Source organism: Lissotriton helveticus, chromosome 5_1 (assembly GCF_964261635.1).
Source record: "Lissotriton helveticus chromosome 5_1, aLisHel1.1, whole genome shotgun sequence".
NCBI classification, from domain to species: domain Eukaryota; kingdom Metazoa; phylum Chordata; class Amphibia; order Caudata; family Salamandridae; genus Lissotriton; species Lissotriton helveticus.
In genome coordinates, this window is record NC_136065.1 from 2,088,760,081 (window position 1) to 2,088,787,044 (window position 26,964).

The window sequence follows — 26,964 nt, forward strand, 5'->3', positions numbered from 1 at the left end:
CTTATTGCCGCAAGCTCCAGTTGCATATTATATATCGTGAGTTTCGTTTCCTTTGCTACTGCGTTGCCTTCATTGATTTTCCTGAGGATGGTTTCTAAAGTGACGGTCTCGTTTCTCTGCTTCATTGGCGACTCTGGGTTTTCTTTCCTCAGTTTTTTGGGGGTCTGCGGTCAGTTTGCCTTCGTTGTTTGCCATTGTGCCAATGCCTCGTCTTATCAGGACACTGCCCAGTCAACACTCCTTCTGCGAGGATGTCAGGGTTTTTGTTGGCCCCGTTTTCGTAGTCGGGGCGCTTGCGTAGGTTCTGTATCTACTCGGCTCTCTGACGTTCCTGGTCCTTGTCTTGGATTTTGCCCCTGCCAGCACGTGCTTCGTCTCGTTCGCGACCGAGCCCGGCCGCTTGTTGCCTGTGTGTACTGAGAAGTTGGCCCCCTTATAGTTGTTCAGAGTGCCGGGCAGTGTAGTGCATGTGGCGCTGGCAGTCGCGGCTGTGTGGTCTCAGGGCGCGGGTTTTAGGCAGCTCTTCTTCTCTTTTCCGCTGTTTTTGTCGCTGTTGTTGGGCTGGAGCTTGCCCCGCTCGTTGGTTGAGTTCACCTGCCTCGCGACCGTGCTGTGTGATCTGCACTGCCAATGACCACCTCTTTTCACTCGCCCTCGTGCGCTGTAGCCCTTAGCCCTTTCCTTGCTGTTTTGCGCCGCGTCAGGGGTGCTTGCCTTGCTGGACCGGGTAGCGTTTTTCAACCTGGGTGGCCTCTTGCCCTTTCTCCGGGCACGGCCAGGTTCTCAGGCTCCCTTCCCTCTGTGCTCGCACTTCCGTTTCCGCTCCCTTGTTGTTTCTGGTGACTTCCGGTAATGGCGGCGCCTATGAGCGCAGTTACTCTCGCTTTCACCGTTGTTTCGGTCGGGGATCGCTAACCGCTGTTTTCTGGCTTCCCCCGTAGCTCGCTTCCACCACTGGTGGTTCTTGCTCTGTTTCCCCTCTTTTGCACACTGCCTCTCTGCTCGCCTGCCTGCCTGCGCTGCGTTTGTTACACGCTTGGTGTGCGCGTCCGCCAATAAGTCTGTGTCGGGGGGAGCGTCTCTTTGGGGGGTGGTCGCGGGTTGTCTCTGGGTGCTGTGCTCACCTCTTGCTCTTTCCTTTGTTGGCTTGCTCGGTTTTGTGGGCTTGCGGTTCGAAACGCCCCTCAAAGTCCTCTGGGCGCCATTTTGTCTTCCGCTTGATACTGCCTCCGAGGGTGTGTGGAGTACAAAGTCCAAAAGCACGGTGAAGGCGCTGCTTCTTTCACACACTGCCCGGCCCCTCTTGTAGCCTCGTTCTTCCCACGCTTGATTTGCGTTTCCGATGCAGAATCGGACCTGTTTGTTTCTGGGTTAATAGACGCTCGGCAAGCTGAATACGGCTTTCGCGATCACTTGGTCTCCCCTTCTGGCCTCTTTTCCTAGTGATGCACATGAGGAAAGCCGGTTAGTGTTCCTTCCGTAGCTGGATACGTTAAAGTGTCAGATTTTTAAAGGAATGGCAACTGGGTGACAGTAGTAGAAATGCTCCAATTTATTGCTAATGATTTTATTCTAATTAATTCTTATGGTATTTTATATAAATACCTTGCTGAAATAAATGTTGTCTCTTTTATGGCTCAAAATCAGTTGGTGGAGAAATTATTAGTCAAAGTATCGAATAGGAAACCAGGTGCCTTGAAGAAATATTTAGCCTTTGTAAAGGGGGTGGATCTCGAGTCGAAAGCTATTAAGAAATGGTCAGAATATGAGAATTGCGAAATTTCTCCCCATATTTGGACCACTATTAACAGGTTACATTTTAGCTCTTTGAGAGGGGCAAATTGGTGTAGGATGCTATTTTTCAGCAAATGGTTGTTGTATCGAACTCCCGCCTCCCTGTCAAAGATGTATGCTAACCAGTCTTCTCAATGTTTCCGCTGTATAAATCATCCATCTGCCAACTGGTCACATATTATGTTGAGTTGTCCAAAAATCAATGTTTATTGGGTAGATTTATTTGCGTATCTGGAACAGGAATGTTATATGCAGCTGGAAGTTAATGATAGGCTAATTTTATTTGGCTTGACCCTGATCTCCCTTTTACAGAGTCAATGACTAGATTTTTAGGTTTCGCCTGGCGTTCACTGCGCAGCAGTGTCGCACAGGCGAAATCTTTTGATCTTCAGTACGGGGCTTTAACCCGCCTCTCTCTTCCATTGGCTAGCTCCATAAATGGAGGCTAGCCATTGGAAGAGAGATGTGCCAGTAAATGTTGGAGCAGATTCGTGGGTGTTCCGGTGTTTTTTCCAGCTCCGCCCCTTTTTCGTACGTCATGCAGCGGTGGGCGGTATTTTTTTTTTTCCGTCATGTTTCGGTCTTTCTGAAAGTGTCTTTTGCAGGAGTGGGCTGCGAGATTTAAGTTGCCAGGAAGTACTTTCTATTTGCGATCAGGTAAGCAGCATTTTGTTATAATTTTCTTTTCACTTTGTACGTCTACCCCGTCTCATGTCATCTCTGTGTTTGTTTTCCGTCTTTGCGGTGAGCCATTTCCATTTCCTTTGTGTCCTGGTGTTTCCGTGTATTGTTGTGCTTGGCTCGTGGCTGTTGTCTTTGTTTTCCGTCTGTTTTCCGTCTTCGTCTTTGCCTCCGTGTTCTGGTGTTCTGTTGTCTCCTTGTATTGTTGTGCGTGCCTCGTGGCTGTCGTCTCTGTTTTCAGTCTTTGCGTGGCTCGTGGCTGTTGTGTCTGTTTTTCGTCTTTGCTTGGTATGTATGTTCTTGTTTTTGTGTTTGAGCAATGACAAAAGCTCTAACGTTTACAAAAGCGAAACCGTTTCATTGTAAATGCTTGTTGTATATAGCGATGGCCATTGCAAGATCACTGTTATTACAAAAATGGCGTTCGGATTTGATTCTCTTGGCCCTGGAGTGGGGTCAGAAGATGAGAAGGGTTAAGAAAAGTGAATATACTTATGCTGTACCAATTGGGGGCCTTAAGAAATTCAATAAAATATGGGGTTCAAACTTTGATTAATAGCTAGAGGAGATGATACAAACTGTTGCCATGTTGCGGTGGGATGGGGCATGGTTTCAGATGTTATCTAATGTTTTTTGTGTAAATGTGTAAATGTTTAAATGTTTACAGTGGGTTTGCTCTTTTTACACTCGTTTTTTTACTCTCTTTTATAGAGTGTTAAATAGGTTGAGGATTTGTGATGTTTATAGTGACTCAGATGTGATCTACATTTTCAAAAAATAAAAATAAAAATCTTTTTTTTAATGATATAATGGTGCAATATGTATATGTTTATGCTTTTAAACTCCGGCTTCAATAAAGACAATTTAATATTTAAAAAAAGAGTGTTCCTTGTCCTTAGGGAGATGCTATGTTTTACGTGTTTAATATTATGCAAGACTTGGAACGTGCCGCATGAGTGCCGATAATAATCGTGGTGTAGATTATGTGTTGCCAAAGTATGGCTTTTTTTGAGACACAGACGATTGTTTCTTTTATCATGTTCTCCCGAATAATTTCAGTGAGGAGGAGGGTGAAAGAGACATACAATTAAAATGTAGATAATGTAGAGTATGTTACTTGAGGGAATAGGGTGACTGTTGTTTATATGATCTCAGTTAAGCCAAATAGAGTCTTGAGTGATTATGGTGTGAAGAAAGTTGATTCATATTTTTGATCTTTGTTTTTTAAAAGATTCCCAGTGTTAGATAAGAGGACCGAAATGAAGGTAGAAACAGAGATTTGATCTGCATATGGTGAGATTATTAAATTCATCTATGTTGTAGTGGGTGTCATGTCACGTGTTCTGGCACTTTTTTCACTTGCACTTGGGCACCATTATACTAAATTGGTTTGTGATCTTGAGTTTATGATTTTTGTGTTACAGAGGGTGGACCATACTGAAGCTGGTCTTACAAGTATCTATACCAGCAAATAAGTATGTTTTTTTAGATTTATATTCACGAATTTTTGCAGAGTGACAAGACACTGGTCCTGAAGAATGCTACGAATTTATATCATTTAGCAGAAACATGTTGACCTAGTCAGATAGGGCACATCCATATCCCTACTGTTAGACTGTTTTTAAGTCCATCCATTGGGGATACTCAATAAAGTTATTTTCCCTATATTAGGTGGTTTTAATACACATATAGTATTTAGCACTCTGCCCCTCACTCACACATTACATTGGCGTAGAAAATACCTCATGCTCCTCTTCTAAGGACCTTTCGGGCACTGTGTGTAAGAGGGGACCCAATGATGAAGCATGTCACCCCATGGGTGAGTGAGGGTTCTCGTCTTTAACAAGCAAATGCCCTTTGTTTTGTTTTGCTTTGTTTTAGGTCACTTGGTGCACTATTCATTTTCTTTGAAATAACCATCCGATTACCTTTTGTGAGAAATATAAGCCATAATGTCAAGCATTCCATATCCAATGTAGGGTTATAGTTATGGAACAAACATAGTGGATATTTGGCATATCGGTCATGGTCGATAGACGTCTAAGGGGAGCGTGTACAAATCTTTACCATCGTCCACAGTCCGGCATTGGTTACAACAGTCCATGATTGGCAGAATTCGTCATTCAACATAGACACAGACATTGACAAAATGTTTCGTCATGTTGGCATACATATTTTTAGGGACATTCTAGATTTTGTCTACTACCCATCAAGTGAAGCCGACCTCCTCACCTGTTGCTGCTCATTTTCTAATGCTAAGATCCTCCATGGCTGAAGGATCACGTGACAAGGGCCCCAACTTCACTCCAGAGAAACTGGAAATACCTGTGGAGGGAGCCCTGACCAACTACAGCTAGCTGCATAGTTCAGTAAACAGTCAGGTAAGCACCATCAATTCTATGCAATTAAATACAAATGTTGTGTTTCTTTTATACGTTGTGATTACTAACTAATGTTAAAATACTGCCAACCACCAATAGTAGGTCTTATGAAAACCAAGGCCATAGAAAAAACAAATGTAATGTTAACCATGTGTACATTTATTATACATTTTCTGTGTTGTTGAGACTGAAATTACACTTGGAACTGTTAATAACATAGCACTTATGGCAACAGCTTTTATTTGTTAAATCATATTCTTACTTTAAAAATTGTGTAAAAAAAACATCATAATTTATATGTATATTATGTAGTGTAGGTGTGACCAATTTCTAAATGAAGAACTTTATTAACACCTTGGCTGCTACAGAAGATCCTCTGCTGTGCTGGGCCATAATGGAAATGGGTGTGGCACACGAGAGGTATACCTCATGACTAGCTGAGCTCGTCAAGAGCATCGAAGGGGTTAAGCGGACGGTTTAACCTGTTAGCAAAACCAAACATTCCTAATTTTTAGGACATGCACACAAACCTTTTGGAATTGGGGAGGTTGTGTGAAAACCATGCCAAATTCTATTCCAGTAAACCAAATATTAGCATACTTGGTGTCACTAAGCAAATCACGTTTAATGTGGTGTGGTTTTGCCAAGACTTACACATTTTTCGGATATGGCAATATCATAAGCAATGAAATCCTTGGTTATTGTGGTTACTTATAAACATAATTTTTCTAACTTGAAAATTCCTTTTTAAAAATCTGCAGTCAAATTTACTTCCCCAAGGACATTAAATGTTTTAATTTGATGACTGGTTACTTCATGGCTTTATACTTTGAGTTCTGTACATAGAAGATATTGTTCTTGAAATTTTTAGGGACAATGACTACTCCATCACCATGTGACATTAAGCTCATAAGAACCAAAATACATCAAGTAATTAACAACACATTGTCAGTATCCATTATAAGTAATCATCACATTCTCATGGACTACCATTCATTTTTTAAATCAAAAATGCATCTGAATAAATTAAAACAAATGACACTACATAACATTAATATATTGGCTAATCAAAAAACATTGATCCTGATTTTGAGTTTGGGGGACGGGAACTCCGTCACAAATGTGATGCTAATCCCATCTGCCATATTACAAGTGCCAAAGAATAAAAGCGACAAATTAATGATGGAACAACCATCTGAAAAACTCTACATCCGCCCCATACATATTTTTTAAACCACAAAAGTCTGCGCTATTCCTTTTTTTTAATAAAACATTTAAAATGTTATATGATCTACGTAGAATACGATGGATAGTATTTCTGTTACTGTGGTGAATCATTAACATATCCAACAACATTTCATTCACAAAAATTATAAGAGATAAAGGAATGAACATATAGAGACATACATCTGTTTATTTACTGTGTGGTCGCAATAAAGATATACTTTAATGTATTTTTGTATTTCCTCTTTTACTCTCTGTAGGCAGGCCACTGCCAGACAAGTGTGCCACCAGGGAGTCTATACGTGCCACAGCATGCACTGTAGGAAAATGATGGAAGGACCTTCGATGGTGGACACACCACATCACCGTAAATAAAATTATAAGGAAACTTCTTTTGTTGTTCTTCCAACAAATGAAATGTGTGTGGAGGTCTCTGAACCTCCATTATACAGTGCATTCTGGCCACGGCTTACACTGACCTGGATGGGGCGTTGAGGGCCATTGAGTAGCGACAAAGGGGTAAGGGAATTAAACTACAACAATACAGACTATTTATTTATTAAGGTAAAACAATAACAATTTAGGGTGAACTCTAACACCACTAAATTAACTTCAGTTCAGCCTCCTGGTCACTATGGCACAAAGCACACAAGCAATCTGAAAGGTATTTATGCAGTACCAAAACAGTAATAAAGTCAATAACTAAACAATTAAAATCTCAAATCAAACTAGAAACATAGAGTAAAATGTAATAAAATGATACATCAAATGAAGAAAAATCTAATAAAGGGAATCAGCTATATGATTTTTTTCCGTTTTAAGTAAAAATTGTAACAAAAACACTAAGCACCAATGATAATCTGTGGAAGCGGTAGAACGGGACCTATGTGTGAATTCAGACCAATTGTGATGAATAGCTGGTTGGATACACCAATCAGATTTGACCTGGTTAAAGTTTTTAACTTCTAATTAAGGGCCTCATTGCTAGCCGAACCTGTGGTGGTGGTACAACCACTGCCACACTATGGACCGCCCACCGTATTCCCATTGCGGCAGTCAGACCACGACGACCGCTGTGCTGGTGGTCTGTCATCGGAAGGAATATGCCGGCATTGCTGCAGCCAGCACCGCTGAGCATACTCTGAGTTGCCATTTCACCGCCCTTATTCATAGAGGTGATTCTGCCTTAAAAGGGTGGCAGAAAGGCAACAAAGGGGGCCCTCACAGAGTCTCCTGCTGGAACTAGGACTGCGGGTGCATGCGGGGTGGCACATGTAGTTCCCTCGCTGTATTTGAACCCCCATTTCCTGCAAGGTGTATCATGTATGCCACACCATATAGGAAGGTGTAGTGAACGCTCTGACAGAGGTTCTGACAGAGGTGGTCTGCATGTGAGGCTCTTCCATGAGCCTCATTGACCGCAGCTGTCAGACCGCCGCAGGATTGTCCGCCAGACAGGTCGCCAGACCACCCGTTAGATCAGGATTTGACTCCTAATCTGGCTGGCTGTTACACCACAGCTTTGGTGGTGCTACAGCAGATTGCACGTTGCACCACCCACTGTAGGGCCGACAAAGTCATAATAAGGATCTTAGTTTTGGTACAGACCTCAAATTCCTCCAGTGGGACAAGCCTGCAACTGTATCTGAGGAATTTGCATTGGAATCGGACACCTTTGCCAACACGTCCCACTGACGGCGCCAGACATCTTGGAAGTTCAAATATTTTCTACGTCTCAACTTTTCAGAGTTTCTCAAGCATCTAGGTGACTTATAAGGCTGCCAGGACCTCAGTACTAGTGAAATGGTACTTTAGGTAAAACTTGTTTTCAGCTTTTCGTGTCCCTGTTGCCACACAAGAGGTTTACCCACTGACTCTTGGAGTCCACTTCTTTGTCATGGGTACAAGGGGAAGCAGATCAAGTCCTGCTTGTTGCTCTCAGGTCACAGCAAACAGAGTCAAGCCCTCCACTGTTCTTCAACAGCTGTAAACAACCCAACAGTGTACATTACTGCTAAGATTTAAGATGGAGAAATCCTTTTTCCCTTATGCAGAGCCTATGTGCCCAGCCTAAGGTGCGACCAGGGAAATGAGCAGCCCCCTAGCCAGACCTCAACACATCCAAAATGCTGTAGCACATCTTACAAAAGGCTTAAGCAGACGCTCCAGGCTCTCTGCACATCTCAGGTCACTCGACTGTCTATGTGTGCAACAGCGTTACCCCTGCAAGATTCTATGCTTGCATTAAAAAGCCCTTATTATCTCCTGAAATATGTGCATGAGAGCAAGGTTTGCAAGACATGTGCCACCCAAGATTCACTGATCATGCAATGCTCGCATTCTGCAAGTTTCTACATTTTGCAAAAACCTGCACAACAGCTGTAAGGCCCATTTTGGGCTTTTATGCCAAAGCCTTGGACTCACTCTTCAGTCTTCGCCCTCCCAGCTGTTTTATCATATTCTGATAACAACTCATCTCTCTTCTGTAATCCCGGGAGCCAGGACACTGTATCCCCGGGTATTTGCGCACTTTAGAATTTCTGTTTCTTAAAAGGATGGCTTTAAAAGACAAACACATGCAGATAAATAGAGCTCTCCTGGCGGAGGGTGGAGAAGCCGAGAGTGGAGGTGCCGCGTGCGCGTGGGGCGGCGGATCATGCTTATCTCCTGATAGATGAAGACGATGGAGCGCGGAAAGTGCTGAAGTGCTTGCATCAGGACCACTAAGGCCGGGATGCGTTCAGAGACAGACGTTATCCCTTCACTTCCAGGGCGAGGTTTAAAGCGTGATCAATCTCCATGTGTCTGTGGACTGCAGACTGGTGCATCCTTCCTGCCCCAGTAACTTAGCAGCATTAATATCAATTAGGCCCCGTATGAGCGGAAGTATCCGAAGCTCTGAGTGTCACAAGATGAACTGCCAAAACAATCACACAACTGGGGCTGCATAATAGAAACTTTACACTGCCGCTTGTGTGGTTCCAAATGATGTAAACAGTATTTGTACCGGACTAAACACGGCATATACTGATTTTATATTTTACTGTATGTGTGCTGTGTTTACATAATAAGTGGAGAAAATGGATGTACCCCAATTTCAATTATGAAAGATGCCAGGGGCCTCATTTATGAGGCCTTGCGTGAGTTTTGCGCTGCCGATGCGTCACTTTTTGTGACGCATCGGCGGTGTAAAACTTGCCTCCTGATGCGCACTATTTACAAAGCTTAGATGCGTCACTTTGTAAACCCCTGCGCTACATTATACCTGCGCCAGGTATAATGGGGCAGATTTATGAAGGCCTTGCGCCGCCGGTGCGTCACTTTTTCCCATGTTAAAAGTGACGCAGCGGCGGCGCAAGGCCTTCATAAATATGTCCCAATGTATGCAATGGTGGCGTTCACACGCAAAATGCCTCGTAATAGTGACGCAGTGAAATCTATGAGATTTCCCTGCGTCACTTTTAGGACGCTGTTGCGTCAAAATCTTGCGCCTGCCTCACAGCAGGCGTAAGACTGACGCAAGCCCTTTCACATGGGGCTTTCCCCATGTGAAAGGACGCATTGCTGGAGTTGCGTCACTTTTGTGACACACCCCAACAATGCATGACTTTTGCGCTTACAGATACGTCAGAAATACTGACTTATCTGTAACTCCTTGCGACATGATGCGTCATATTATAAATATGACGCATCAATCATGTCGCAGGGAGAGCGCAGTGAAAAGTGATGCATCGCTGTTTTCACGCAGCGATGCGTCACTTTTCATAAATAAGGCCCCAAGTTTGTTCTATTTTTGTTTACAGTGCAAAACAGTTTTATCTAAATAGATTATTCTGTGTGTTTCTGTGTAAAAACTACTATACCAGACTTAAAATAATTTGTATGAAAACAGTGTTAAATGTGCTTGACAACAGTTCTACAATCCGTTTTCTTATTTTTCTAGTGGTGCAAAAACTCTTCTGTAATTACGCATGGGATAAAATGTGTATGCACCATTGGGTAGCACACGCATCAAATTAGGGGCTGTTTTTTTTGGAAACAATGCAAAGTTTCTGTAATATAGCCTTGAGGTTCGAAAGTAAAAGTAGCGGGTGTCCTACATGAAAAAAAATAATGAAAGAAAGCACTGGGAAATACACCTCGACTCTGGAGCATGTGCCCAGGGCACTTATACTCACTCTTCATCAGTTCACAAAGGCACAGGAGACCCATCCGTCCATGCAGCCCAAATCAACTGATGGATGGACCAGTGCTTAATTTGCAAAACAATAAGTGCTCTTGTTAGGAGGCCACTGCAGCTTGCATCACACAGTGCGCCCAATGATAGTAACAACACAGCTACTAACCATCACACCTCTACATGTGTGACTATTCGGACTATTTCAGGCCCCCAAAGCTATAATAAGGATTTGGGCGGCAGTTAATATTCACTTTTAATGTATATTAAGTTAATAATTAACTGTTGTAGTGGGCATCTCTAAATTAGCCATTCAGCGCCACCTTTTGGCAGACTTTCACAGACCCTGGTGCTGGCAATCAAGTGAAGGTGCTGAGCACCGGAAACTACTGGTTCAAATTAAGCACTGGCGATGGACTGCAGTCTCTCCACCCCAGTGGCTCAGCAGGGTAGCCATGGGACCTACGGCATGCCAAATATTAAATATGTGTATATGTTAAGTGTACCATCATCTGCAAGGGTATCCTGGCACAGGCCTGGTGAGTGTGGCAAGCCCTGCCTGTAGTAGCTTGGTTAATTGAAAAGCCAGGTCTTCAACGTCTTCCAGAATTCAAGAAGAGGGGAGGAGTCTTTGATGTGGAGGGGGAGGTTGTTCCACGCCTCAGAAATAATGCCCCACCCCTCTCCCAATTGGGTAGTAAAAGGTATCATTACCTTATGGTGCAGACAGTTTGCCGTCACATCACTGGACATTGGTGCCCCTGTGCCTACTGCACTAACAATTGCTATGTCCCAGGTCACACCTACCCGCACAATAAAGGACCATGCACCCTATGGAATAAATATGAAATGTAATCTACTTCAGTTGTGAATAATATATGTATGATGACAGCGCTTTGTGCTTTATCTTGCTAACTTTAACGCCCTACGCAGCCAGTTGGAAGTAGGTCAATACTGTACGCAAAGGGACTCAATAATTAACTAATACTGCACAGTACAGGTGGGACGGCCTGCTGTCGTTTCACCGCCTTCGAGTACTTAGTTGCGGAGTGTGATTAAGGACCTTTTATATAAGATGCACAAATTGCAGAAGCAGACGTGGAATTAGAAAATTGGTATATGAAGCTCAGGCTGGGGTGAAAAAAACATAATTATCTCAAAATGTAGGTGTTTGTGTATTTCAGGTAGAACTGTGGCTTCAGCGCTTTGCCGTCTAAAGCTCGGTGCAGCTTACTCGACAGATTCTACCTTACACCTCACGACAATTCATTTTCTGCTCCATGTGACTTCAATATTCTACTCTGGGTACAATCCCTCGAAGATAGAGGGGGGAGGCGAAGGTGCTAAGCGAGTGAGGTCTCTGCGCAAGCTCAGATTGTGGTTTCTCAGCTGTTCCCCTCTCTTTGCCGCCTCCCCGCATCTTCTGCCAGGTAGAGATGATCACTTCTCCGCGACGTTTGTATGTGTCAGCAGAAACGGCAGAGAGTGAGCGAGACAATGGCGGGTCCACAGAATGAAGGAGTGTCCGTGCGCCGGCCTGCGATGTCTCCTCCATCACGCTGTCTGCAGCACCGCCTGGCCGTCCTCCTGGGCTCACTCCCTGTTTATCAGTTTTCATGCCTCGCATTGTTCTTCTCTCTTCAGGGACACCTCGTGTTTGCACAAGCCCTTCCACAAATTTATATAAAAAATTTGATGAGAAATGGTCCAGTCGTTTCTGGGCTTCAGAAGAGCAAAGGTTATGATCTGGAACGAAACGGGCGCCATTTTGTGCGCCTCACTCATCCACTTCCGGCAATTAATCCAACATCCGCCTGTGTTTGCATGCCGAGGGGGAAGAGGCAGAACGCCGGAGTGGGTGGGGTGTAGGATTTCAAACAATTTGCTTCATGGAGATCAGAAACAAAAACACAAAAACAAATGCGCTTGACAGAAAATTTTTACTTTTTTTTATTTTGTCTATTTAAAAAAAAAATCAGATAATTTGTATTGAATTTTCAAGAAAAGAAACAAGAACATAGACGTACAAACAGAAAATCACAGAATGGCATGAGTTGAAACTCAGTTACAAATGTGATTGTAAATGATTATAACAAATGCATATGTATATAAATAAATCATAGATAAATGGAAAACAAAAATAAAAAGGTGAAGGACTTGTATAGAGACCATGTATTCAAGTGGCATTTGGACTTGCGATCATGTTAATCATGTATGTTTATCGTTTTTGACTTTATTATGCAGGTCGGCTGTAAGGTCGCAAAATGTTTACTTTTTAACCCATTCGTTGAATGCGTTCATTTTTGAATTTCTTACTGATCTCCCCCAGCCTCCTCGGTGCCTTCTGAGAAAATCCCACAAGTTTGGACCTGGTCTTCACCCCCAGATACCTAAAAGCAGAAAGTGTACCACATACAAAACATTGGCAAAGCCAATAGGTCTCACCCATCCGATATCTATTAGCTTTGTCAATGTTTTTTAGCCATGTTGTACAGCTTTTGTACAAAAGTATTGATATATTATAGTATATTATGTTATAATATAATATCATTTCCATATATCATCTGTGAACAAGGCGATTATCTTCCAGATCGGGTGTTTTTGATGTCTCTGCACGATATGCGGTAAATAAATCCTTGACAAGCAACTTTGGAGATGCTGCTGAAAATTCGGTCAGATACTCACCAGAATGTGCACCACAGCTGCAGGGCTGGGAGCCGTGAGAGGTTTTTGCCTTGGAGACATATATATTTTACATAGTTATGGATAGGATTGTGTTTCCTTAGGAAATGCCTTTTTTTGTGTTGATAATAATTTTGGGGCAGTTTGACGAATCTCCACAAAACATTCCAAAATCAGTGTTACTTTTTGACTAATTTTGCATGGAAAGTTTTGGGGTTTTCTGTCAAGAGGGGGACTGAGGAAAAAAAGGATGTTCCAAAACGCATTTTTCCACCTTCATTTTTCCATAGGAACTTTAGACTACACAGCTACAGCCCAAACTGCTCAACGGATTTACACCAAATTTGGCAGAAAATTAGATCATGGTCCATAACGAGTGCTTTTTCTGATTTGATGTAAATCCAGTATTTCATTTTTGAGCAATTTATGCTCACAACCCTTGTGTATTTCGTGCCGGAGAGGCTCTGCGGACCTGGGAGCTTTCCTGCTGAGATCTGATTTACTTTTTTATTTATTTATTTAATTTATTTATTTAATGTAATTTTATATAGCACAGACTTTACCCAAAGTTGTCAAAGCACTTCACAATAGAACTAAGTACGTTACATGAGGTTAATAATACATATTTACACGTTAGTTACAGAAACAAACGAGAAACAAGGACAGGTAAAATAAAACAATAGATGGCAGTCACACAAAAACACAAAAAACACAATAGGATGAAGATTGTACAGACATAGATTACAAATTTACAATAATGAAAGAACTTCCTTGCTGGACATTAAAAGGGGTGAATTAGTTCTGTAAGTGTCTATGGACAAGAAGAGATTTGAGGTCAGTTTTGAAGGTCCGGGTAGGGGTGGTGGTACTAAGTAGTGGAGGAAGCGAGTTCCAGATTCTCACCGCATTGACAGAGAAGGATTGAGCCATCGATCTTTCCCTTTTGAAGGTTGGGGGCTCAAGCAGTAACTTTTCCACATTGCGAGACGGTCTAGAGCCTCCAGAGATTTTCAGTTTATTTACCAGGTATCAAGGGGAGGAGGTGTGCAAGGCTTTGTGGGTGATACAGGCAGTCTTGTAGATTGAGCTAGCCTCGATGGGGAGCCATCGAAGAGAAAACTAAATGAGTGTGATGTGGTCACTTCTTTTGGCCCCAAATATAAAACGAGCAGCTGAATGGAGAACAGATTTAAGGGGGTAAAGGTGGGATTTGGGGAGGCATTAGGAAGAGAATTGGAATAGTCCAATCTAGAGAGAACCAGAGATTGAACCAAGGTTTTCAGTTCTTGCTCTGGGAAGAGAAGGTGCAGAGAAGGTGCAGTTGGTATCATGCATTCTCTGCAATGGAATTGATGTGGGAGAGTAGATTGAGCCTTTTGTCAAGTATGACACCAAGGGATTTTGCGCTGTCAACAACAATAGGTTTGTTGTTGAATAAATGAAGCTGATCTATCCAAGATTGAACAGGGGGAGGAGAGCGTGAGGTAGAGAGGAGGAGGAATTCAGTTTTGGAAGGATTCTGAATGAGTTAATGAGCTAACACTGCCACCATATGAACCAGAAATTTGTGGCAGCCATCCTAAACCCCAGGGACCCCATCCCCTGAGAGTGGCAGCGATTCTAGACCCAAGGGACATCATCCCCCAGGGTCAGCTCTATTACTGTGACCCCGGTAGCCTGCCCCAGGAAAAGAGCATTTTCTCTGCCTGCATCAGTGCGGGCAGAGAAACACATGTTTGGTCCTGCCTGGCAGAAGCATTTTTAAATGTCCTGCTGTAGTACTGAAAATCCAAACTCGTATAACCATTCAGACGCAAGAATAAAACTTCATCGTACCACGATAAATTTAGTATCAAAAGACCGAGAATGGCGAGTACATTATGCACAAACATTTTCATTGCATTCGAAGGTTGCTTTCACCTCGAAATCATCACTTATACCCTGAACCCCTGGCTTCCATTTTGTATACGGCAGCCATTTTGTATGTTGCCCTTCACATAGGCTTAATCCAATATCATAAGGACAAGCACTCCTTGATTGACTTTTTCGTGACCTAGGCAGGTTTAAACCATCGCCCCAGGCCAACCCATTTGGTCAGTTCCTCTCCCAGTGGCCGGTCAAGATAGCATCTAGGCGCACCCGGCCATAAAGCCCCTTCATCACATTCTCACCCTGCCGAATCTTGCCCACACCTGACCCGCTCCTTCTTTCCTACTTGTTTTATGATGAGAACGTGCTCATTCTATTGGGGAACACCGATATCTGATTGAAATACCGGACCTTGCCGAGTAATTTATTATGTACCAGACAAACGAAATGTGAGCTTGTCATCATAACTCTGTTACTTATTTGTGGTCGAAATATGTGAATAGTATCCTGAAAATCTAGGAATGTTTGCCTGAAGCTTATTATTTTGTATAAGAAGAGAAGCCTGACTTCGTGATTTTGAAGCAGTCTCCTGAGAACATACTTCCATGTGTTTACTTCTAGGACACTTGTTACCTTGGTTGCAGCCAATAAACCGATCTTTGACTTCACCTAGAAGACTCTGAGTTTCTGTGGTCTGAATCAGGAAAAGGACTCGAGGTCTTTGGGTGTGTATTCCCTGACACCGCTGGGTTACCGGTTAAGCACCGGTTCTGAAAAACCCAGTACCTCAGTTGGCGCCCAACGTTTGGGGCGATTCCAGCGGTACCGGTCCAGCCAGAGGTTCGTGAGGAGCTTCGTGTGAAAATTCCGGAGGAAGGCCGCCACTTCAACGACCCCTGCATGTCGACGTGGTCCGAAGGTCTTTGCTGCGAGGTTCCCCGCTTCCCGACGGCTACAAAAGACTGCTGCCCTGGCTATCGCCCTGATTTGGACCCTTGAAGTTTGGTAGAGCGAAACACTAAGACGAGTCTTCTAGTGACGTCATCGACATTTCAGTTAAGTATAAGTGGAGCATCTCCCAGTCCTTAGTTGGTCTTAGTTTTGGGTATCCTTTGGGAAAGTTTTGTGTTGGTACTTGCAAGCACCAAAACCGAAGGACTCGTGTATTCACGAGAAATATCGTAATCGATAATCCTTTGACGTTTGGAACTAGACTAGAGAGCAGAGATGCCTAGTCTTAGACTTGGAAATTTGTTTTGTCTCGGTGGTAATAATAGGGACTCCCGATGGGAGGACTCATGTCCGGTTCCTCCGGTTGGAACTCCAACTTACGAGTTATATGCGAAACATGGGGTAGGCCCCATCACCTACAACGAAGTATGGATTAAATACACTAGGAAAGATGGTGTTTTAAAATGGCCCCAATATGGTAGCTTTGAAACCGAAATCCTAGATAACCTTGAAGTTAAACTCTTTAAAAAGAAAGCCCGGCCGGCGATGTTTGACTCTTTCCGCCTATGGCGTAAAGAGGCCAAACAGAAGGAAATTAAATTAGAGAAGAAAAATAAGAGAGAAGGGAATATTTCAGTAATACAAGCTGCTATGCGGTTTAAAGACAAAGAAGAGGTACAGATGAGTGAGCAGTTGCACAGGCAGCGCAAAATGGCAATAGATAAATGCTATCCAGTTTTGCCGTCTCTTCAGCAAGAGACAGCCAAAGAACATGAAAAAGACCCATTGATGTTGCATTTATTAAGTTCACCAGCCCCCTATTCGCAAACAGCCACGGCGCCTCCGCAACCCTTAGTTGCGCCGCCCATGGTCGTTATGCCTGCCTTTCTTCAGCACCCACCAGCTGTTCTTCAGCTGGCTTCCGCTCCTCCGGTGCAGCCTCCTCAAGGCACACCGGCTACATCTACTTCGCTTACACCTTCTATGACTTTGCCTAATGCATCTTTGATCTCTCATAATGCCCCCTCTGCTATTGCCTCTACTTCAGCCTTATCTCACACTGTTTTTCCACCCATTCCTCCCTCACTTTCACCTTCCGTTTGGCATAAAATGGCCAGCATTGTCACTAACATTCCTTCACCCCTTTTTCGGTCGCCTAAAACGACCCCTAACACGGAACGAAGACAGTTGCGAAGTCAACTGCCTGACTACCAAGAGAGAGATGTATTGAATCGTTTCGCTCATAAATCGATCATAGATACTGTAAAGTATGACGTTGAATCTGTCACGAAAGTCTTCCTTCAGTGGGAAGCACCGACACAAAGATATGTTTTTGGAAAAAATGTGCGTTTTTCTCAGTGAGGATTTGGAAGATAATGATTTAGAAAGTAACCCGCAGGAGTTGTGTCATGTACGGTTCAAGTTTGGAGAAGGAATGATCGTAGGTCCCGATGTCCAAAAAGCGGTTGAGGTATTGTTGTCTTATCGGAGTAAAGGGAACACTTCTGGTTCACAGTCTAAGCGCGATACACCTAGGAAAAAGGCACGACAGTATCCCATGAGAGAAGTCCCTCCGCAATGGAGGGAGGGTGACACATCTGTTAAACCTCCTATTCCGCCACACTTTCAGCGTGTATGGGCACATGTCCCATGGAAGCGTGCTGAAGTTTTAGCACTTAAACAGACATTACCAGATCCGCGTAAGAATCCTGCAGGGTATTACAAGGAATTGTCGCAGACTGCTGGGTCATGTATAATGAACTTAGCCGATATCGATATGTTATTTGGGAACGTTGTTCCACAGCCTTTATGGAGTAAGATTCATCATTCAGATCATGATCAGGAATTAGGTGATTCATGGGCCAATATCGCTGCTGTAGATGCCCGACAAGTTGGTGGTGCTAAACCTGAGCCATTGATAGCAGAACTTCCTGGTAAAATAGTTGATTACATGAAAACGATAATGCCTGCAATACGTGTGAATTGGGATAAGTTATCTGCATGTAAACAGAAGAAAGACGAGACGGTCTCAGATTTCTTCACCAGGTTCGAAGAAACGTTTGTCGATCATAGTGGCCAAGACATGACCACAGAAGGGGGTCAGCCATTATTTGTCGATAAGTTCGTGCACAATCTGCTTCCAGAATTGTGTAAAAAGTTAAAAGATTCGGAGAGTTCTTGGGCTATCTCCTCTTCAGCACAGATATTAGCCACTGTGCAATATTACGAGAATAGAGACAAAGATGAGAAAGATAGAGTAGAAAAGAAAACTAGAGAACTAAAGACGAAGGTTTTACTGCAGCAAGCCTATCCGCCACGTGGTGGTGGTAATGGCCAGAATAACGGTGGTCAGAACACCTATCAGAATAACTATCAGCAGCCACAACAGTATCAAGGGAACTCACAAAGAGTCGAGTATAATCAGCCACGTGTCAATATAGGTCCCAACCAGTGTTCATATTGCAAGGAGGAAGGTCATTTTAAGTATAGTTGCCCTATCTTGTTACAACGTGCGAATGGTGTTTCGAACGCAAGAGGTAAAGGCGTTCAGCAAGCACCTAGAGGTAGAGGACGTGGAAACGTCCCCCAGAATGCGCAGTCTCTTCCACCACAGAATTCTATTAATAAATTCGATCAGCAGAACCACGCATCTGGTAGGACAGCTCAGTAATATACAGATGATTACTATACAGAAGGCGAGCAATGGAGCAGTAATGATTGCTAGGACAGCCATAGACAAAGAGAGGGAGTTGTTTCAGTTCCAGTAGATCAGAGTGGACCATACGTTGAGGTGATCACATCAGGTGTGTCAGAACCTTTTCTCTTGGATACTGGTGCTACAAAGAGTTCTATTATGCACTCCAAACTCCCTGGCGCACCTTTGTCTGGCGAAACAAACTTTCTGTAGGTTTTTCTGGCGCCCCGGTTAGGAACCCGATTTCTGACCCGTTGTCTCTTTCTGTTGGTCCTTGCGAATTCGAAGCACCCCTTAGTCTGACAACAGGTTGTGGCGAAAATTTGCTAGGATTAGATTTGCTAAAAAGATTGTATGCAACTTTGTACTGTTCTCCATCAGGAGTACAACTTACCCTAGGTGAGAAAGCGGTTTCTCCAATGTACTTAGCGAGAGATAAACTTTCAACAGAATTGTCGCTTCTTCCAGACATACTTTGGGCAGTTGGTCCCAATGATGTGGGACTCTTAGAAATACCACCATATGTTGTAACATTGAAAGCCAATGTTAAAATGCCACGAATTCCGCAATACCGAATATCTAGTGAGGGTGAAAAAGCTTTGCTAGCGATCGTTCACGAGTTAATTGAAAAAGATGTGATTGAAGAAACAAGAGGTAACGTTTGCAATAGTCCCGTTCTACCTGTTTTAAAACGAACTGACCCATCTCAGCCACCGGTGTACAGATTCGTGATTGATCTCAGAGAGGTGAATAAAATAGTTGTGCCACAATTTCCAGTTGTCCCCGACATCACTACATTATTGACTATGATTCCAGTTTCTGCCACGTGCTTTTCGGTGATTGACCTGAAGAATGCTTTCTTCAGCATCCCGATCGCCGAGGAGAGCAGGGATATTTTTTCCTTCAGTTTAGGAGGACGAAGTTTCCGCTTTAAACGCGCTCCTCAGGGCTACTGTGAAAGTCCGTCAATATACAGTCAAGCTCTAAAAACGCAGCTTGATACAATTGTTTTGCCAAAAGGTACTACTCTTGTACAGTACGTCGACGATTTGCTTATGGCTGCGGATACTGAGGGAATTTGCAAGAAAGCAACCATATCACTGTTACACCATCTGTGCGATTTGCATCATAAGGTGTCACTTTCCAAGCTTCAATACTGTCGACAAGAAGTGACCTACTTAGGTCATCTCTTATCGAAGGAGGGAAGGAAACTGACCCCAGAAAGAATTCAGGCAATAGCGAAATTGATTGTGCCAAGAACACAGAAAGAAGTGCGTGCTTTCTTGGGCATTACATCATATTGCAGACAATGGATCCCTAATTTTTCGTTATTAGCCAAACCCTTGGTGGCGTTAACGTGTAAAGATACACCCAATCCCGTCCCTTGGTCTGAAGAGTGTCAAACGAGTTTTTCCGAATTTCGCACAGCCTTATGTTCGGCTCCTGTGTTGGGTAACCCCAACTACAGTAAGCCTTTTACACTGTATGTCCATGAGAAGGATGGTTGTGCATTGTCAGTCCTGACTCAGTTGTTTGGGAACAAACAGCGTCCATGTGCTTACTTTTCCTCGACTCTGGATCCAGTGGCTAGAGCATTGCCTAGTTGTTTAAGAGCCACAGCAGCAGCAGCTGTTTCTATTCGACAGTCTGCTGGCCTGGTCATGAATAATACACTAATCGTGATGGTCCCACATGCAGTAGACACATTGTTAAATAGAACCAAGACACAGCATTTAACCAGTGCTCGATTGTCAGGGTACAAACTGACTTTGCTAGCAAGTCATGTGCACATTCAAAGGTGCAACACCCTTAACCCAGCCACGTTATTACCATTCATAGAAGAATCAGATGTTTCAGAACAGCATGATTGTCTTTATAGAACAGAGGAAGAGACGAAAGGAAGAGTAGACCTTTTCGACACTCCTCTTGCTGAATGTGATGGTACATTGTGGGTGGATGGTTCATGTTTCAAGCTTCCGAATGGCGATACGACTGCAGCATATGCTGTCACGACTTTGCACACGATTATTGAAGCTACACGCATCCCACACAATTCAGCTCAGGCAGCGGAGCTAATTGCACTCACGAGAGCATGTGTGTTGTCGAAAGGAATGAAAGTAACTGTCTACACCGACAGCCAGTACGCGTTCGGCGTGGCCCATAGTTTTGGACGATTGTGGAAAGAACGTGGATTTCTGACTTCGCATGGAACTAAAATTAAGCATGGTCAGTTGATAAATGAGCTTCTAGAATCACTGACTTTGCCCTTACAAGTAGCGATTGTGAAATGTAGCGCTCACAAGAAAGTGACTGATGATGTTGGTCGTGGAAATGCGTTCGCTGATGAAACGGCTAAAGAAACTGCGAAGAATGTGATGAGCCGAATGTATGTTACAGGACCTGCAAGATGGGTTGGTGACATAGGAATGTGTGAAGACACGATAGAGAGTGTGAAGTCTATTCAAGCTGAAGCTACAGAGAAAGAGTTGAGTACGTGGAGAGAAAGTTCGGGTAGAATGGATGCGAGTGGTTGCTTGATTGAATTATCAGAGCATCAGAGATGGTTGTTACCCGATGCATATGTGCTTGCAGTAGTCACAATGGCTCATGGTATGGCTCATATCAGCGTGAAAGGGATTTGCAAGTTGCTGGCTCCAGTATGGGAGAATTCAGGGATTCCCAAGTGTGCAGAAAACGTGGTCAAGAATTGCATGGTGTGTCTGCAACACAATCCTGGTAGGGGAACCCCAACTCCAGCTGGTCATTTTGCACCTCTTACGTATCCGTTCGAGGTTTTGCAGCTAGATTTCATCCATATGGAAAGGTGCAACAGTTTAAAATATGTGCTCGTTGTTGTTTGTGCCTTCTCGAGATGGATAGAAGCATACCCCCTGAAAGACAATACTGCCCTGTCCACAGCGAAAGCCCTTGTGAAAGAGTACTTCCCTAGATTCGGAATGCCCAGAATGGTCTGGTCTGATAATGGGAGTGAATTTGTGGGTCGTGTGATGAAGAGAGTGTGTGAAGGATTAGGTATCCGGCAGAAGTTCCACGCTGCAAATCACCCCCAATCAGCTGGATTAGTAGAATGCTACAACGGCACTCTTAAGTTAAAATTGGCCAAAATTCAAGCGAGCACAGGTCTTAAATGGCCTGACGCTCTACACTTAGCACTCCTATCCACCAGAATGACTGTGCATTCGCGAGTGAAACTCAGCCCCATCGAAATTATTTTCGGCCGCCCGGCCAACATATGGGGAGTGTCTAGGCCCAAAAAGTTTAGCGAGCTCGAGCACCCCGTTCTACTTGACTATCTGTATGAATTGACGGCTAAATTGCGTGTTTTACATCAACAGGTCAACGACACCCTGCCTCCGGTCTCTGAGACTCCGGGACACAACATTGACCCTGGATCCTGGGTACTGGTGCGAAACTTCCAGAGGACCAGAAACGACCAGCCCAGGTGGACAGGGCCACACCTTGTCCTTCTCTCTACAAGATCGGCAGTGCGAGTGGAAGGGAAAAAGGCCTGGATCCACGGGGTCCACTGCAAGAAGGTACCTCTTCCTCTGCCATATGACCAGTGGGTCCAGGAAGGTGTCGGCGACTCAGAAACAGACACAGTACCTCGGTTCATACCTTTCAGTGATGCACAAGTAAAAGGAACTAACTCTGAGCGCGAAAACAAGAACATTCTTCAGGAAGGTGTGCCACCGTCAAAACGATTGAACACTTCAGAGCCTGAACTGTTGTTCCAGGACAACACAGTACCGGGAAGACAAAGATACGATTTGAGACCAAGAAATACGAACTAATAAATTAAACTTCTTTTTCCACTTTAAGAGAAAAAAAACTATGGACTAATAAAAGATTATTTTTTTCCCTCCAAATACTATTTTTGAAAAGGCAGCTCCTCCATCAGAAGAAAACGTGCTCATTTTTGTTTTTCAAACCGCCATCCGGGTTCCGCTGCTAGGGCCGCGGTTGCCTAAAAAGTCTTTTGGGTGCAGCTAACGACGTTAGGTCGGGAGTTCTGGTTGGTCTAAGGGAGTTACCCTGGATTGACAGAAGCATCTTTTAGCAGAATCAACCTACCACCGCGGGCAGCACTCTAGAGAGGATGGAGTTTTCTGAAATGGAGAGGCCTGCCAAACAAACGAACTCTAGACGCCAGTTGTGTACAGTGACGACAAGAAAAAGTTTTCTAATAATGTGCATTTGTATGATATCCAGTATGATGATATTTCTGATAGGATTCTCTCTTCATGTGACACTCGCACCACCTGCATCCCCTACACCTCCTCCTACTACTGTTTCCCCTCATTCTTTCCACTCCCTTCCTGGCCATGAATCCCACAGGAGATTAGAATTCATTAATAACTCCTTCATTCAGCTCCTGCACCAGCACCAGTTAGTAATGAACACAACCAACTGTTGGGTATGTGGACTTATGCCTCACACGACGGATAAAGGTATCCCTTATCTAGTTCTACCTTTCAGTCATAATGGTTCCGTGTGGGCATACAGAACGATGTTCATATATGCACGAGAAATCCAACCCCTACAGTCTGTAAAAGACAACCTCAAGACTAGCGCCCTAGTAAAAGGCATAGTTGACATGATTAAGGAAGTAACTTCTTATGAAAATACCCCTAATGACGAGATACTTGCATATGTAGGTTGGAACGTGACCGGATATGGAGCTACTTTAAGTGAGAAACAGCAAGCGAAGAAATCTTCCCCGATCTGGATTGTACCCCATCAAGGTAACTTGTGTCTGCAAGGCCTTGGCAGGAATCCCAGAGCTCAGTTAGGGAGAAGTATCTGTACAGAAACATATATTTTTGGGTCTCAGACTTCCCCTGCGTTTTTAGCAGCTAAGGGTACTTATTTCATCTGTCATGATAGAGCCTATACATGGTTGCCCCCTACCTTCTCGGGCTCATGTTTCGTTTCATTCCTGTTACCTCCCACCTACACAGCAGCGGCGGATTACCACAGGACAAGGGTAGTTAGAGGTGTCTTGAGTAAAGAAGACACTGCAGGTCAAGAATTTGGGGACTTTGCAAGAGGTTTTCTGCCGTTCTGGGGACCCATGGTAAACAGCAGGGACATAAGGCAATTGACAAGGGTAGTTGAGGCTACCGTGATTGAAACTACTGGTGCCCTTAGTAACCTGACTGCTGAGCTCCAGTCGGATTGTCTTATGACCCTTCAGAACAGGGTTGCTTTAGACGTCATACTTGCAGACCGAGGTGGGGTATGCAGATTGATCCAATCTAGTTGCTGCATTTTTATCCCAGATAACGCTCCGACGGTGTACCAAGCCATCTCCAAACTGCATAAGATTTCCGAATCTATTCATATGGATAAAGGAGATTGGTCATTAATGGGATGGTTCTGGGAACTAATATCCAGCTGGGGATGGAAAATCCTGATGGTAATTGGGATGGTCTTAGCCATCCTTTTCCTGTTCTGTCTGTGTGTACAGTGTGCTCCTGTAATAGGTGGCCTTTGTGTCACATCATGTATAAGGAAACCTGTATCAAGAGACGAGCTAAGTACTAGGATGATGTTACAGCAACACCTCAATGACTTTAGGAATATCGACCTAAACTCAGATTAGCATGAGAGTAGGTTAAATTGCCTATGTAAGGGCAAAAGGAGGGTTTGTAGTACTGAAAATCCAAACTCGTATAACCATTCAGACGCAAGAATAAAACTTCATCGTACCACGATAAATTTAGTATCAAAAGACCGAGAATGGCGAGTACATTATGCACAAACATTTTCATCGCATTCGAAGGTTGCTTTCACCTCGAAATCATCACTTATACCCTGAACCCCTGGCTTCCATTTTGTATACGGCAGCCATTTTGTATGTTGCCCTTCACATAGGCTTAATCCAATATCATAAGGACAAGCACTCCTTGATTGACTTTTTCGTGACCTGGGCAGGTTTAAACCATCACCCCAGGCCAACCCATTTGGTCAGTTCCTCTCCCAGTGGCCGGTCAAGATAGCATCTAGGCGCACCCGGCCATAAAGCCCCTTCATCACATTCTCACCCTGCCGAATCTTGCCCACACCTGACCCGCTCCTTCTTTCCTACTTGTTTTATGATGAGAACGTGCTCATTCTATTGGGGAACACCGATATCTGATTGAAATACCGGACCTTGCAGAGTAATTTATTATGTACCAGACAAACGAAATGTGAGCTTGTCATCATAACTCTGTTACTTATTTGTGGTCGAAATATGTGAATAGTATCCTGAAAATCTAGGAATGTTTGCCTGAAGCTTATTATTTTGTATAAGAAGAGAAGCCTGACTTCGTGATTTTGAAGCAGTCTCCTGAGAACATACTTCCATGTTTTGTACTTCTAGGACACTTGTTACCTTGGTTGCAGCCAATAAACCGATCTTTGACTTCACCTAGAAGACTCTGAGTTTCTGTGGTCTGAATCAGGAAAAGGAGTCGAGGTCTTTGGGTGTGTATTCCCTGACACCGCTGGGTTACCGGTTAAGCACCGGTTCTGAAAAACCCAGTACCTCACTGCTGGCTGGGAGCAAACATGCATTCCCTGCCTGCAAGAGCGCAGGCAGGGAAAGTAAGTCTGCTCCGAGCCTGCAGTAGATTTAAACATGCTTCTGCCGGGTGGGAGCAAACGTCTCACTCCCTGCCTGTACTCTATACATTGCACCCATCCGGAGGGAGCAAGCTCCCTCCATGCTGAAGCAATTCTGGCTCCTGCACTAAGCGGGGATCCGGCTGGGGCCGCAGGGCAGGGCTGGCCTTGGGCATTGACAAGCTGGGCTAGGACCTGTCGTATAGATTCCACTTTCCACTAGGAACTGCACGTTTGTTGGGCAACTTAAACGTTGGGATGGTGCCAGATTGATTCTGACCACTCCCTCAGGATATGTTGTCCTATAAATCAGCTAGCTCACAGTGCCACCATAAGCACCCCTAAATCTAGAAAGGCAGCAAATGGCTCTGGCAACCACAGAACATGACAACCCTAACCCACCCCAGAAATCGTGGTAATAGATCTAGAACCCTTTCCCTTAGTCACTCGTGCTTTCTTTACCTCAGAGAAAAAAACAAGGAATACACAGAGGGGCGTTTTTCAATATTTATTGAACCATCGTGATTCTTGCATAGAATATATGCACTGCAATGATCAATAGACAGAAACAGTTGTAAGTGATTAGCAATATAAGGACAGTGACCAGAATAAACAGTTCCACCATCTTGCTAAAACAATGTATATATGCAGGCATATGAAAACAACATATATATATATATATATATATATATATATATATATATATATATATATATATATATATTACTGCTCCAAATTTTCCCCATTCCAGGGAGAAAAAACGACAGCACTCGCGGGATACTTTTCAGCAAGCAAGCAGTGTTCTTTATTCCACTGACAAAAACAGACGCGTTTCGGTAATTCCCTTCTTCTGTTTCTACCCGTGCAGTGCAACGGAGCGCCATTTGTAACTCGTGTCAATGGAAACAAACATAGGACTATTAGCGACCCTCAAAATTGTGGGCGCCATCTATGTGATGTTCAAAGATGGCTCGGGTAGACACAGAAGAAGGGAATTACCGAAACGCGTCTGTTTTGTCAGTGGAATAAAGAACACTGCTTGCTTGCTGAAAAGTATCCCGCGAGTGCTGTCGTTTTTTCTCCCTGGAATGGGGAAAATTTGGAGCAGTAATATTACGCGTATGCACCAACGCGTGGCGGCACCCGTCTAAAGAGTGACTTGAGAGGAGCTTGGCGGGCATCCGAGATGGCCGCTTGAGCACAGCGCTCTCCGGACCCTCGCCGCTCCCGACATTTTATCCTGGCTGAATCCTGATTTCTTGCAAGAATTCGTGTAGGGGACGTTTGGCTGATTACCCTAGCACTTTTCAGAAATCGATTTGGATCTCGTATTCCTGAGATATGGTGCTCTGAACTTTTGGGCTCCGCCCTTGAGGTGCGCCCGGGACGGGGTGCGGTACTGTAGCCGTCCTGCAATTGAACAACAACGGCAGGAGATCTGGCCTTGTGGGTCCCCCCTTCCTAAGTTTCGGTTTCGATTCCGTTCCGACTTGGGCCACGGCTGTGGATGTCGTGTTGCGACTGAGACTTGGAGGCAGATCGGCTGTTGGGCTTTCATGTGACCTATTTGCTGGTTTGGCGACCTCTACCCGAGTTGTGCCCCCTTTTTCTGTACTTTTGATCCTGTACTTTGGGTGTCGGGCCCGTCGGACCTGGTGGCTTGTCCTGTGACGCATCTTCAAAATGGCGGGCAGAGGGGACAGAGAGACGCGCAAGACGAAAACACCTCTGCGCGGAGCTCCAGTTCAATCAAATGTCATGGACCGTTATACCTATTCTAAGGGGTCCCCCGGAGCTGCCCTGCCTGGTTCTAGTATTGCGTCTGAACGAATTTTGGAAGAGTCGGCGGAGCCCTCCTTACAGGATATCATGGGCGCCAT